Genomic DNA, 15,966 nt, shown 5'->3' on the forward strand with positions numbered 1-15,966 from the left:
GAAATTTTATCTTTTTCAAGACCTCTGTGTGATCGAGCTCAGTGAGCTTGGGGCTGGCCTAGTGGCGTAGCATTTTTGTGAGAGAGAGGGTATAGACTTTTGATGTATATTTTTGGGTTTTGTTTAAGTTTTCTAAGATGCATATATTTGAATACTGGATGTTGGAGGATGCTATCTTTTGGGTTATGTATATAGAACTCTGTTATGTTATAAAGAACGTTAGTTTATTTTTCCACTGCGTAATTAATGTTATAGTATCAGATATAGGTAAATGGAAACATGTGACACCCGGATTCGGGGCGTCATAACAACGTAGCCTCTCACTACACAATCACAAAGATTAGACAAAACTTAATAAGCTTCACAAAGGAAATACCCTTTAATTCAATATCAATACCTTTTCTCCTTACACAGTTCTTACAATGAAGGGATATATATATATATATATAGCTAGCATGGGGAGGGGGGGGGACAAAGCATTAATAAGCTTAGCTAGCATGGAAGGACAAAGACATTACACAACTAACAATTCCCACACAAGCATGGGAGACACAAATAATAAAGACACCAACTTACTAGACACATTAATTACTCTTACAAGTTACTAACAAAATAAATGCTCCAACTTTCTAGAGAGAATAAATACTAGTACAACTCACTAGGCAAACACAACTTACTAAGACATGCACATGCAAGAAAACAAGTTGTCTTGTAAAGTTACAAATTAAATCTGAAACAAGAGTCAAAGGGAGACCCAATTTCGTGTGGGGCCCACAATATCGTGTGGGACTCACATGGGTCTTGAACTCAAGCTTGCTTCGGCATCTCTACTGGGGTTTTTCTCACACCAAAAAGTCTTCAAGCTTCTACAAAATAATCATGAACTGATGTGGATATCTGGAGGTCCATGTGTCAACATATCAGCAAAGGAAATGTGGACATCTGGAGGTCATCCATGTATCATAACATCTGAAAATAAGATAGGTAGGGCATGCTGATCCCCATCAATTGTTCACAAGTCAGATGTTATAAGTATCCCCAATATTTGTCCAAATTCTTGTTGATTGGCAGTCATATCCTAAATTATACCAAGTTTGAAAAAAATTTCAAACACGAAAAGGTTCTCTTCAACATTGACATTTATTACGATTGGCTTCATCCACATTCCTTTTCTAGCCTTCTTTAGAATGTTATTGTGGTCAACTCCTTTTGCTAGTCCCATTAGTTGCAATAAAGCTTATCAGATTTCTTGGCTACTCCTCATCTCTTTCATAGGCAAACTCGAGCCTTTTACACAATGTGTAACATGAGCTGGTGGTTGAACCTTTTGCTACTCCTTGGCTTCCTCCATCTTGAGGTGCTCTACCATCTTTTGGGCATTCACATTCTTCTTGCTTTTTTTCCAAACAATGATTGAGGTGTAGTTTTTATTATCAAAACCATTGCTGTCTCTTGTCATTGCTTATTTGTTGTCTTAGATATCACTTTAGACTTCCTTAGCATTTGATTGTTGGTTAGTTGATTGCGAATTTCTTTAAAATTTTGACTTCATCTTGGTGCAACATTTGAGTTGCTTCGCCTAAGTAACTTTCAACCCCAAAAAGAGAGAAGAAAGCAGCAAAGGAAAGAGAAGCGTTTCTCAGAAAAGAGGACGTCCAGTTCTAGTTCAGGAACAGAGTCTGATGAAAAAGGGAAGTTCATCCGGGAGAGATGAAAAGCCCAGCGACAAAAGTCATCTCCAGTGCTTCGTGTGTAGCCAGTTTGGTCACTACAACACTCAATGCACCCAGAATCCTAGATCCAGGAAGGGGAAAGGAGAAGATATGCAGAAAAATGAAGTAATTACAATCAACAAAAATGTTTCAGAATCCAGCAGGGATAGGGAAACAGTTGAAGTAGTCGATGTTGATTACGTTCTTGAAGACTATCTGGGAAGGACTCCAAAAATTACAAGAGGAAAAAGACATTTGCTAGAAGGGATTATTAATAATCCAGCAACACCAGCAAGTACAACTTTTTCAGTCAATATTTGAGAAGTAGTAGAAATTTTGGAAGAATTTGAATCCATTATTTAAGAATACCTTAAAATTATTAACAGGGAGAGTACATCCAAACTTATTCACCAGCAGATTAAACTCAAGGTGGAAATGGATATTCAACTAGAGAAACTCAGTTTTACTACCAGAGCGATAGTCAGTATTTCAGAATATCCAGAATTGAAGAGCTTTTGGATGAAAAGTGGATTGTGTAATCCAAAGCTACACATTCCCAGAAATATTAACCCTGAGCTTCTTATTGCAGTACAGAAGGTCTTGAGGACAGGAGAAGTCCAGTTTTTTGGGTTCAGTAAGACAGGGCAAGCTTTCAAATTCCTACCAGCAATGGTAAAATATGTGCTAAATTTTACTAATCCATGACGGATTTTTTGGACTAGCTATATTGAACCAATTGAATTGAAGTCAGGAAAAGTCTTGTTCTGGAATCTTTTTCTAGAAGATTGGAAAGACGGAACAGTCTCAGATTCTCATGAATAAGAACCAGATTGGGAGGATTTTCAGAAATTTATGGGGAGTTTATCTTCTAGAAGTTAGGATGACTTTAGACTGTATATTTTTCTCAGATCATGAAATTTTGATTGCAATTGAAGAAAAGTTTCTCTAGAAATTCGAAGAAGCAAATTTAGTAGAATTTGCAATCAATGCAAGAGATATAATTAAACAAGTTAAGAATTGGGAGCATCATCTTCCTTCAACGCAGGCCATGAAGAGTGATATTCATATCGTACTTGCAGTACTGTCAAAAAAGGAGCACAATGAAGAAATCATTAGTGCTCTGAAAGATCTTTGAAGGAGACGAGATCCTTGCCAAATGTACAGATTAGATGATAGTCCAGATAGTCATCATATCTCAGGCCAGATTGAGCGGGCTACTCAAGAAGGTCATATCAGACACCTATCCAGAAACGTGTCATATCCCAGACCTCGCCGAAAGGGCGATTCGTCGGATTATATCTTGTGTATTTAGTCAAAAGTAGCTTTATTAAAGTTGTTGGTATTTTGTTTTGTTTTGAAAAGGTGAGTCAGCAAAGCATGTGCTGTCCCCCTCTTTTATTAAAGAAGCTTTTACTTTATGTCAAAGTAGGTTTTGCTTTTACTTTACGTCAAACATCTGCTTTTGAGAAAGCAAGTTGTGCTTATCCATTAGCGTTTGCTTGCCTATTTAAGGGAGCTCTGACCCTTATGTTCGAGGAAGGAAAATTAAGAAATATTAATACAAGTTTATTCAATTCAAGAGATCTCTCTCTTTGAATCTTTCTTTCTATTCCAAACACTAGAATATGACGATTGAAGTTCTAAGGAAGCTCAAGGAAGCTTGTTGAAAGAAGAGCTCGCAGAGGTTCCGCATAGACACCAACCATACTAGTGGGAGACGAAAGGTTACCTATTACAGTTTCGAACAGGATTGCAGAAAGAAATCAAGAAAAGGTAATAAATTTGTTATTAATTAATTTTCCTTTCCCCCTTTGGCACTTTAATCTCAATTTTTAGTTTAGTAAGGATTCGCAAGAAATTGGTATCAGAGCACTAGCACGAGCCAACCAAAGATACCGAATGACACGGTCATTTTTATGGAACCTCTCACATTTTCCAAACAGAAATAAAATTTGTTTGACCAACAGACATAGATCAATTTTGTTGCTGTAATTTTCGGTCTATCCTTGTGTTAATATGATGATGTTCATATTATTCGAGCCCTGCACCTTCTCCACTAATTTTGTTTTTGTACGGAGATATCCTCCTCCAGCTTAAGGTCCGAAAGCTTCGTAACACGAAACTATCTTTCCCGTCGCCCAAACAAGTACACCAACGGCGACCGTAAGCATTTGGAACAAGAAAGCTGCGTTAGACTGCGAAGGGTATGCGTCGAAAAGGACGAAAAGACCAGTAATCCCAAAAACTGAATTATCGGGTTCGCGCTTTTTCATTGAATCCGCAGTCCGTGCCCTCTCTCTCTCTCTCTCTCAACCCTAAACCTAGCTCAACCATTCAGTCGAGAGCTTCTTCGTTCACTGTACGCTCTAAGCCCCTACTCCCTTTCAAGCTTTTTCGTTTTTCACTTTGGCTTAAATCATTATGTAATTTCTTAGGGTTTAATGTATGCATGTGTGTAAATTGAGTCTTTAACCTGTTATTCCGAATCCGAATCCGAATCCGAATCCGGCCCTTACTCGGATATTTGGGTTCTTTTGAGATGGACGTCAATTTTCAATGGGTCCTTGACACCCTATTGCGTGCGACCCGATTGGATCAGGGTTGTTCGGAATATTACTGGTGTGGAGATGGCCAACTTGGTCTCCTTCAGTCTCTGACGGCCGTATTTTGATGGGTTGACCCATTTGTTTGTTGTTTTAAAGTTTTCTCTCTTGTTAATTATATCATTTAACCGTATATTATTTTCCTCCATTTATGGGCGTTGTGTCAAGTACTTCCAAGTTTTTGGAACCTGGCCTTGGGGCCATGTGGTTCTCATCTCTCCATCCCACTTTGTGGAGCTGGTGGTTCAAGTCCCCTTAAGGGCACTTTGTTGAGCATTTAGGTATGCATTTGTATGTGTTTGTTGTGTAGCTTGGGGGTGGTTATGAGCCTGCCCTTGCGGAAGGGGCTTGTGGGGTTGCGTGTCCCGCATGGGTTTTCAAAAAATGTATTTTGAAAATTTATTTAATCCAACTCATAGGAATTGGTGAGTGAAGTTCTTAGTTTAGATTATTATTGCTTTTAAGAATGCATCTGTTTTGAGGACATTATTGATGCAGGATAGCATCATGGAATTACATCCAACACATAATTTGGTGGCGAGAGAGGAGAGGGGAAGAAGAATTAGGAAGAAGGAAGAGAAGGAAGGGGGTACAAGGTCGAGGGTGGGGGGGTGATAGGGGGAATTGCGCCATTCACTATCAATTCAAACTCATCAACAACCTACTCTAATATGGCTTTCACGCACTAAAAGGAGGCGGGCCATATGGCTGCATGCTTATTTATAAGAAGGCCATTAACACAAAAAATTGCACATATGCCCCTAAAACTAGATGAAATTACAAACACCCCCCTAAATTACACAAAGATTACAAACAAGCCTTCAAATACACATAATGCTATACTAACTAAACTAAACACATAACTAATTAATTTGAAGGGGAGCTTAGGCTTAGGCGCAATGGTAAGGTTGTCGCCGTGTGACCTGGAGGTTACGGGTTCGAGGCGTGGAAATAGTCTCTTGCAAAAATGTAAGGTAAGGTTGCGTACTATAGATCCATAGTGACCTGCGCCTTCCTCGGATCCCACATACGTGGGAGCTTTGTGCACTAGGCTGCTATTATATTTAACTAATTAATTAAACAAAGTTGTCCATTCAATTGTTGTTCTCAAACCATTGTCCTATAATTCATTTGCCCCACTTGTTAGATGCCTTATAACAAATGGATGTCAAATTGAGTGGAATGTAAGGTCATATCTTTTTATATTTCTTCATGAGTTGATCTTTAAGCAGTGGGGTCATTGTATGTTGGGTAGGCAATATCTTAATGACCTCAAGTCCTATTTTATTGATGTAAAGAGCAACATGGTTGTCATGCACACTATGCCTTGAGTTAATGCTATGTGTTGATTCATATTAATAAAACCATTAAATTATATTAGTTTTGAGGCAAATAAAGTTTATGGAAAAATTATTAATGATACTTTTGATGGGTATTTTTTTAACTCTCTCTCTCTCTTTATATATATATATGTATGTATTTGCATGATGTTAGATTTGAAAGTTTGGCGACATTAGCATAATTGACATTGCTTGATCAAGAGAAATAAAAGTTGGGAGGGGTTTGGTGTTGAAATTCATTTGTTTTGCTTCCATTTTGTCAAGCAGTGAGGATTGTTCTTTGTTGATCACGGGCTGGATGAAAATGAGCCTTGAACTTATCAGGATGAGAGTGTGAGATGATTCCTAAAATGGGTGATCGAGAGTGCATATGGTCAAATATTCGAGGTATAAGGTTTAGGGGTTTAATGAGGGATCATTTGGTTATGGTTTTAAGTGATTGAAGATCTACAATTAAGGGAACTTATTTGATGTAATGATCACGCGCAAGAGAAAAAACAGTGTTTGGGTTTGCAACTAAGAGTTTAGGGTTTGGGGGTGATCTTGAGTTTAAGTAAGGACTGATCATGGGTTAGAAGATAATAAAGACAAAGAAAGGAAAGAATAGTAATGATAGATGATTTTTAACTGCAGTTGAATGTGATTAGAATGAATGGTTTCTTACCATTATGATCTGATAGAAACTTATGGGTCTGTAGATAGACATCTAAAGAGAGTACTAAAAAGGACATTGATGAAAGTTACTTAAGAGTTGATCAGATTGTGGAATTGGGATCACGAAAATTAACATCTAAACACTAGGAAACTGAAATAGAAAATGATTTTGAGGCCTTTGACAATACAAGAAAAGTCCATTTAGTATAATTTACCAAAATACTCGGCTATCCACTAGTAAGCATGGTCTTAAATTTAGGTAATTCTGCTGAAATTTTAGCTTGAAGTTCGAATTCCAGGGAACATTCCTTTATTTTTTGCTAAATATAGTTGTTGAAATTTCAAATTTTAAATTTGAAACTAAAGAAAAACAAGCAAAATTTTAGGCTTTTTATTTTGTTCCTTAATTATCACAATCGTCTAATCCCAAAAATTTCAATCATAATTTTATAATTTTCCTATATGTTTCTGGTGTTAAAATAGAATTGAAATTTCTGTAAATTGAGACCTTGAAATTTCCACCGTAATCAAAATTTATGTCCTTGCTCGTAAGTCATGCATTGGTTTTCTGCCCTTCTATTTTATCCCCCTCGGAATCATATTTGAGGAGATGTCCAAGCCTAAGGCCTACTTGATGACTGTTTTTAAATGTTGAATGAAAATTGATCATGATAAGTGGTTCCTTTGTTCAATGGGTTAACAAATTAACATGCATTGGTAATTCAAGTTATTATTATTATTATTATTATTATTGTAATATTTTTTTATTAGTTTAATAAACTAAATACTGAGGGGTGAAGACTAAAGATTATGGTTTGGTTCGTAGCATTAGCTGGTTAATAAAAGTGATTGTTTTCCAATTTTATTAGATAGAACTAGAACATCTCGACCATCCGAAGATTTTAAGATGGAGTTTGCTTGGCATTGAAGGGTCTTACAAAGGTGTAGAAGTGAATGTATCAGCTCTGTGCTTTCTCAGGTATTGGCACCATTTTTGTATCACTATATTTACTCTCCCCAAAGAAAGATGCATTGCTGGAACAACACCAAGGATCTGCAGCCATGGAGAATGTAGGAGAGATAGAGGGGAATAAGGAGAAAGAGAGAAGAGAGGAGAGAAGAGAGGAGCTACGAGGGGGAAATCACACGTTGTCTTTTAAATTCAAATTCAACAACTACCTCTATATGGCTTTCACACACTATTTATAAGAAAGCCTCTAATACATGAAATTACACCTATACCCCTAAAACTAGATGAAATTACAAACATATCCCTAAAATGCACAAATATTACAAATAAGCTCCCAATTACACATAATACTATACTATTAAACTAAACACGCAATTAACTACTAACTAAACCCAACAATCCCTTGACCTAATTCTTCTGAATTATTCTCCAACAAAGGATCTTCCCAAGGTCTTGCTTCTTATCCTACATTAGAATGTTTTCAAATTCTTAGTTGATTAGTTAGTTTTCAAGAATGCAACTTTCAAGGTTTATATACAACAACAACAATAACAACAAAAAGTCTTAAGTCCCACTAGGTGGGGTTGGCTGCATGAATCCTTCTCCGCCAATTCACTTGATCTAGAGTATTTTGCTCTATTAAATTAAGGGCTATTAAATCTTTCCTTACTACTTCATTTCAAGTTATTTTAGGTCTACCCCTTCCCCTTTTCATGCTAGAAATCATAACTAACTCACTCCTCCTCACAGGTGCTCTACTAGGCCTACGTTTTAAATGACCAAACCATCTAAGTCGCCTCTCCCTCATTTTGTTTTCAACCAATGCTATGCTTAAATTATTCGGTATATGTTCATTTCTTACTTTATCTTTTAATGTTGAACCTCTCATCGACCTAAACATATGCGTCTCAACAACTTTCATTTTTTGTATATGTTGTTTCTTAGTTGCCTAGCATTTTGAATCATAAAGCATAGCTGGCCTTATACTTGTCTTATAAAACTTTCTTGGAAGATGCATTACTGGAACAACATCAAGGATTTGCAGCCATGGAGAATGTAAGAGAGATAAAGGGGAAGAAGGGAGAGAGAGAAGAGAGAAGAGAGGAGATACAAGGGGGGAATCACACGTTCACTTTTGAATTTAAATCCAACAACTAACTCTACATGGCTTTCACACACTATTTATAAGAAAGCCTCTAATACATGAAATTACACCTATACCTCTAAAACTAGATGAAATTACAAACATATCCCTAAAATGCACAAATATTACAAATAAGCTCCCAATTACACATAATACTATACTATTAAACTAAACACTTAATTAACTATTAACTAAACCCAACAATCCCTTGACTTAGTTCTTCTGAATTATTCTCCAACAAGGATCTTCCCAAGGTCTTGCTTCTTGTCCTGCATTAGAATGTTTTCAAATTCATAGTTGATTAGTTAGTTTTCTAGAATGCAACTTTCAAGGTTTATATACAACAACAAGCCTTAAGTCCCACTAGGTGGGGTCGGCTACATGAATCCGTCTCCGCCAATTCACCTGATCTAGATTATTTTCCTCTATTAGATTAAGGGCTATTAAATCCTTCCTTACTACTTCATTCCAAGTTATTTTAGGTCTACCCCTTCACTGTTTTTTATGCCAAAAATCATAACTAACTCACTCCTCCTCTTTGGTGCTCTACTAGGTTTGCGTTTCAAATGACCAAACCATTTAAGTCACCTCTTCCTTATCTTGTTTTCAACTGGTGTTATGCCTAAATTATTTTGTATATGTTCATTTCTTACTTTATCTTTTAATGTTAAACCACTCATCCACCTTAACATATGCATCTCAGCAACTTTCATTTTTTGTACATGTTGTTTCATTTTCGCTACCTCTCGTTTATGCCTTCATCTCTAATTAAGACATTATCATTCTCATCCTTTATACATTTTACATCACTTATATCTGTGCATTTTCTTTCTCTAGCTCTGGCAAGTCTATAAATGTCTTTTGCTCCTACTTTTGTATCTAATTTAGTATATAAAGTGTCATAAGCTCTATGTTTAGCTTCATTGATAGTCTTTTTTTTGCATTTTTTCTTGTTTCTTTATATTTTTCAAAATTTTATATATTTCTAGTTTTCTACAATTTTGCCATATTTTATACCAATTTCTTTTTGTCTTAACCACTTTTTGGACATTTTCATCCCACTGCCAACTTTCTTTACTACTCAACTATCTTCCTTTGGACTCACCTAAAACCTCTTTTGCTATCCTTACAATAGAATTTTCCGTTTTATTCCAAATAGTATCTGCATCAACCTCCTCCCCAACTGTCCAATCACGCTCTTTGTTAATTTTATCTTTGAATTTTACTATATTATCTCCCTTCAAGTTCCACCATTTAGTCCTCTTGTGTTGATTTATGCTACTTCTCTTCCATTTTTTAATATGCATATCTAATACTAAGACTCTATGTTGTGTAGCCAAACTTTGACCTAAAATAACTTTACAATCTTTACGAGACATACGGTCCACATTCTTAGTTAAAAAGAAATCTATTTGGCTTTTATTGTACCCACTCTTGAAAGTTATTAAGTGTTCTCTTTTTGTAAAGCAAGTATTCAATATAACCAAATCGTAAGACATGACAAAATCTAAGATTATATCACCAGCCTTATTTTTATCTCCATATCCATGACCTCCATGTATCCTCTCATTTCCTATAAGTACTTGCCAATGTGACCATTCAAATCAGCTCCTATGAATGTCTTTTTCAGACATTGGTATCCCTTGTAAATACTATCCATATCTTCCCAAAATTGTCTTTTTAGATTTTACGCTAAGCTTATTTGGGGAGCATACACACTAATGACGCTCACTATTTCTAGTCCTAAAACTGTCCTGATTTTAATGATCCTATCCCTTGTTCTTTCAAGATCCATTACATTATCTTTTAGGTCTCTATCCACGATAATACCTATCTCGTTTTTATGTTTCTCTTTACCATTACCAAAGTGATTTATCAATTTATCTAGCTTTCTCTCTTACCCATGTCTCTTGAAGGAAGATTAAGTTGATTTTCCTTCTAAACATTATTTCCACTATTTCCATACTTTTTCCCATAAGAATCCCTATATTCCAAGTTTCTAATCTTATCTTAGTTTCTTGTTCTAACTTATTAACCCTCTCTCTTTTATACTGACTCGGTCTATTCCCTTGATTTTGGTGAATTTGGTAAGACTTCATGATAATAAGATCTGACGAAGTTTTACGTTGGCTGTCAACTACCTAACACAACTCTATTCGTTTATTTGGGCTTGGTACTGGCTGTGTGTACAAAGAATTTGTGTTACATAGGCGAAGTACACGTTTGCATTTTTTTTTTTTTCCCTTAGCAAACTTATTTCACATATACAATTTTCTAAGTCACACCCTACAGCTAGTAAAAACCACACACACAAATACAATGCATTAAAGAAATACAATTTTGGGTGTGAATCCAAGCTAGACTAAAAACCATGCAATAGTACTTTCTGCGAAAAATTGTTATATTTCAAGACTTTCAAATGAAAACACAAAAAAAGAAATAACACAAAAATGCATATATTAAGCCTACAAATCCTAAACACAAAAATCGCCACAGCTACCCAACTATTGAAGAAGAGAAAAAATATAATAATAGTAGTAATAAGAAAAGAAATAACAAGAGAGGGGAAGATCTCGCTGATGGCTGAAATTAAAAAGGTAAAGACAAACTGCTTGAAAATACCCTTTGGAACAAGGAACTTGATGATGGTAACGAGAATCAATTGAAGAATAATTAAGCGACGAGGGATTGCAAGAATTCTTCAATCTAAAATCAAGTGATGCCCCAATATAACCTCCACAAGAATCCAATTTAAAAATATAGATTTTTAGCGAAAGAGTCTTTGGCGTGACGTAACAAATCCTTAATGGTCAATTTCAAACAAAATTGGATGTCCCAATATAATTGTGATGACCACCAGTTGTGAAATACTTGAAAATTCAAGGTTTATATAAAATCTATTATTAATCTAATGTTTGAAGCTTATTTGGACTTTTAGGTTTTGTTTTATGAGGATTATGGTTGTGTAAGCACCAATGTTTGTGGGAATATAGAAAGTTTGTTTCTGATCCAATTTCTTCCTGCACATTTAAATTAGGTGAATTTACTGAATCCAGGTTATCCATCTTGGAAAATGTGTTGCAGCCTTTTATTTTGTCCAATTGCTCTAATTGTCTGGCCAATTTACTAGTTTCTATTTTAGTGTCATCATTGGTGTGGATATAGTTCAAGTTCTCAATCTAATTCTCTAGCTAACCCCTTACCTCCGTCTTCTTTCCTTGTGCCCCTTGGGTCCAAGAAAGAAAAATGAAGGGCCATTTGGTACCACTATCAAAAATTCTGAAAATGAAAACTAGAAATAACAACAACAACAACAAACCTTAAGTCATACTAGGTGAGATTGGCTATAGGAATCCTTTTCTGCTGATTCACACGATTAAGGGCACTTTCCTCGGCTAGATTAAGGGCTATTACATCCTTTCTCACTATCTCGTTCAAGTTATTTTAGGTCTACCTCCATCCTTTTCTACTGCCAGTAACAATAACTAACTCACTCCTCATTGTGCACTGCTTGGCTTCCGTTCCCAAATGCCCAAATCATCTAAATCGCCCATCTCTTATCTTGTGTTCTACTGGTGGTATGCCTAATTTCTTGCGAATGTGTTCATTTCTTAATATATCTTTTAAAATGTTTTACCACTCATCCACCTTAATATTTGCATTTCAATAACTTTTGCTTTTTGGATATGTTGTATCTTAGTTGCCCAACATTCTGATCCATATAGCATGATTGGTCTTATAGCTGTCCTATAGAACTTTCCTTTTAATTTTAAGGGTATTCTACAATCAATCAAGACACATGAAACACTCATCCATTTTACCAACCTAATTTAACTCTATGTATTACATCTTCTTCGATCTCTCCATCCGCTTGTATGATAGATCTAAGGTATCAAAATTTACTAGAGCTATTAATTTCTTGATTATCAAGTTTAATCTTATCTCCAACATTCCCCTTACATGGCTGAAGTTGCATTTCATATATTTGGTCTTATTTCTACTTATCCTAAAGCCTTTAGTCTCTAAACTTGTTCTCCATAATTCTAACTTTTATTCTATTGCACTCCTACCTAAATCAATTAGAACATATCAACTACAAACAACATACACCACCATAGGATCTCGTTTTGGATATTCCTAGTGAGTTCACTAAAGCGAAAAGACAAGGACGACAAGTAGAACCTTGATATAGCCCTATTGTAATTGTAAATTCTCTAGACTCTCGTCTTGCAGTCCTTACACTAGTCGTTACTCGATCATACGGGTCATTAATGACATCTGTATATCTACTTCATACCCCCTTCTTGTCCAAAACCCACCGAAGGACTTCCATAGGTATTCTATCATAGGCTTTCTCTAGATTAATAAAAACCATATGCAAGTCTCTTCTTTTCTATAAACTTTTCCATTAACCTTTTTAAAAGATGAATAACTTATGTTTTCGACCTCCTAGGCATAAAACCAAATTGATTCTTTGAGATCCTAGTTTCTAATCTTATTCTTTGTTCAATTATCATTTCCCACAGTTTCATCTTATGACTCAAATTTAATTCCACGATAGTTATTACTATTTGGAATATCACTTTTATTTTTGTATATTGGCATTGACATGCTTCTCCTCTAATCCTTAAGCATTTTCTTCATCTTTATATTAGTGTTGAATATATTTGTTATATACTTCCAATATCCCCTAACATTTCCAAACTTCACTTAGGATGTTATTTGGTCCTATAGATTTCCCACTTCTCATCTTTTTTAGCGCCATCTTTATTTTGATGACTAATTTTGTTAATAAATTTTATATTTTTACTCTTTTTTTCATTTGTCACTTCTAACTTCTAAATTCAAACTTCCAATTTGGTTTTTGTTAAACAATTTATCAAAGTATCTTCGCCACCTACCCTTTAGTTCTTCTTCTTTAACTAGGACATTGTCATGCTCATCCTTTATACATTTTTCATTACCTAAATCTTTGCACTTTCTTTCTCTAGCTTTAGCAATTTTATAAATGTTTCTCCTCCTTTTGTATCTAGCCTAGTATCTAAATTATCATAAGCTCTTTGTATAACTTCACTAATGGAAAAAAAAAAAAGAAAAACCAAAAATGAAAACGAGAAATTAGAAACAAATACTCCAACTACCTGTTTGGTTTAAAACTAAATCTATTTAAAAATTTGATTGAATCAAATGCTTCTTTTTGTCCTTCTGATTAAAATAATAAAATAAAACAGGAAAAAATTTAAAAAATTTATAGTAACAAGAGAATACTTAAAAATTATATTTCAAGACTCTTTAGTGCTAAAAGAACAACCTTATTGTACATGAAAATTGAAAAATAGTAAAAAAAATATCTTTTAAATGACTTTTGTTTATTTTTACTTTTTTTTAGAAATATTTCGATTTTTTATTTTAACTATATTTTAAATTTATGTGATAATTTGTTTTAACTTTTAATTAAAGATTATTTTTAAAATTAATGATTTAATTCGCAAAAGTCAATTTTGAATATTAAAATATTATGACAAAAGAACTGAGAACCATAAACGAAGCAAAAAACTAACATGTAAACAAACACATTTTCATAATTCGTTTCTTAAATGAAAAGAAAAAACGAAGAACACAAATGGTACCATGCCTGAAGTATGTGATCTCTTTCTAGCTTATTGATGTAAAAAATAGAAAGAAAGTTATGAATTCTCTTGATTTTTAAGTCTTCTTATATGAACTTTTATTTCTTTTTTTATTTTTTATAAATCATAAATAATTTACCTTTTTGGTTCAATAAGCTGTTGGGAAGCTGACAAGTGGCCTATTCAATAGTAAGTGTAGTGTAGTTGAAATGAGCATCGTAACATGATTAGTATAATAGTAAAGTAAGGGATGAGCATGTCTATGGTAAGTTAGGGCAATCACTTGGTGAAGATAGGACAAGGAAGGTTGGCTAAGATGTTATGGATTGTGTGGGTGCATGCAACATAAACCGGATAATACATTGGTTAGAAAGGGTGATCATTGATGTCATTGGTTATGTAAAGGGAGGATAGACCTAGAATAATTTGGAATGCGGTAAAGAGAAAGGATTTGACTACACTTTGATAAGGTTTTGACCACACTTCAACTTTTAAAGGATATTGTCATATATCTTGTAGAATGACAAAAAAAGATTCATCTATCTGATCTCAACTGTCGGGGCTTAAGGCTTGGTGTGCTGGTAGTTTGTGTTAGCATTGTAGCTGTTAGGATCCTACAACAACAACAACAACAACAAGCCTTGAGTGTCATTAGGTGGGGCTGGCTACATGAATCCTTTTCCACCAATTCACCCGATCGAGAGCATTTTCCTCTATCAGATTAAAATCTATTAAATCCTTCCTCACTATGTCATTCCAAGTTATTTTAGGCTACCTCTTTTCATGTTAGAAAGAATAACTAACTCACTCTTCCTCACTAGTGAGCTACTAGGCTTGAGTTTCAAATGTTCAAACCATATAAGCTGCCCCTCACTTATCTTTTCTTCGATTAGTGCCATCCCTAGTTTATTGTGTATATTTGTTCCTTAATTTATATTTTAATGTTATACCACTAATCCACTTTGACATTTGCATTTCGGCAACTTTTAGTTTTTGTACATGTTGTGTCTTAGTTGCCCAATATTCTGAACCATAAAGCACAGCTGGCCTTACAGCCATCTTATAGAACTTTCATTTTAATTTTAAGGGTATTCTATGATCACACAACACGCCTGACGCACTCCTTCATTTCACCCAACCTACTTCAACTCTACATCCTCTTCAATTTCCCTCGGCTTCTGTTTGGGTTAATTAAGAGAACTTCTCAATTGTCTTTGTTGGTTATTATTATTTAAACTTTTTTTAAAGCTTGTTTTGAGTTACTATTGGTTCAATTCTATACGGTCATTAAATTAAATTAACTTGCACTACCTAATAATCTTGGTGCCCAGTTTGTTGGGCCATCCATATTCTTAGAGGGATTTGATATATACGTTCACCTATTCATTTGTAGTCTCTCATAACAGCCTCAAACATGGAAACTTTATGCCTGTGATATTACTTGGCATTATCACACCCACTCTCTCTCTCTTGCATGGCATGATGTGACCCAATGGGCATATGTTGGATGTTCTAAGGGTTCAGTGTTTATGATTCTTTATTCTGGTCATTTAATCAAAAATTCTTTGGACATGATAAAAATTTCATTACAATTTGTTTTTATATTTTTCATTGTGAATTATGCAAATTATAAGAATTTAATTTTTTAATAATTGCCCATGTCAACGTGGCCTTGTCTATTTGCTTATGCCATGCTTTCATGTTTTTGTAGTGGTGCAATAAGTGCAAGTATTTTTATTGCCATTGTCTTGTGAACAACAACAATGACAATTGGCATGATCATGTTTATTGAGAGCAATGTTTTAAAATGTCAAGGCAAGGCATGTCTAAAATGCCTTGACGCCCAATCCAAAATGGCAAATCCCAAAGAGGCCAACTCATACATGCTAAGGCTTACACATTAGTACAAAAAA

The 15,966-nt window shown here is 34.8% G+C and overlaps 1 protein-coding gene across 7 annotated transcripts in view; it reads left to right on the forward strand.

Moving 5' to 3' along the window:
- Nucleotides 1-3,653: 3,653 nt before the first annotated feature.
- Nucleotides 3,654-15,966, forward strand: part of LOC131147823 (zinc finger BED domain-containing protein RICESLEEPER 1-like) — a 32,898-nt gene continuing 20,585 nt past the window's right edge. For 2 of the 7 annotated variants that reach the window (XR_009134942.1, XM_058097416.1), the window contains exon 1: nt 3,654-4,071. The gene's annotated coding sequence lies outside the window, so the exon portion shown is untranslated. The remainder of the gene's footprint in view (nt 4,072-15,966) is intronic. The other 5 variants (XR_009134943.1, XM_058097415.1, XR_009134945.1 and 2 more) reach the window with 4 other exon arrangements.

The sequence above is a fragment of the Malania oleifera genome, chromosome 2 (genome assembly GCF_029873635.1).
Source record: "Malania oleifera isolate guangnan ecotype guangnan chromosome 2, ASM2987363v1, whole genome shotgun sequence".
NCBI lineage: Eukaryota > Viridiplantae > Streptophyta > Magnoliopsida > Santalales > Ximeniaceae > Malania > Malania oleifera.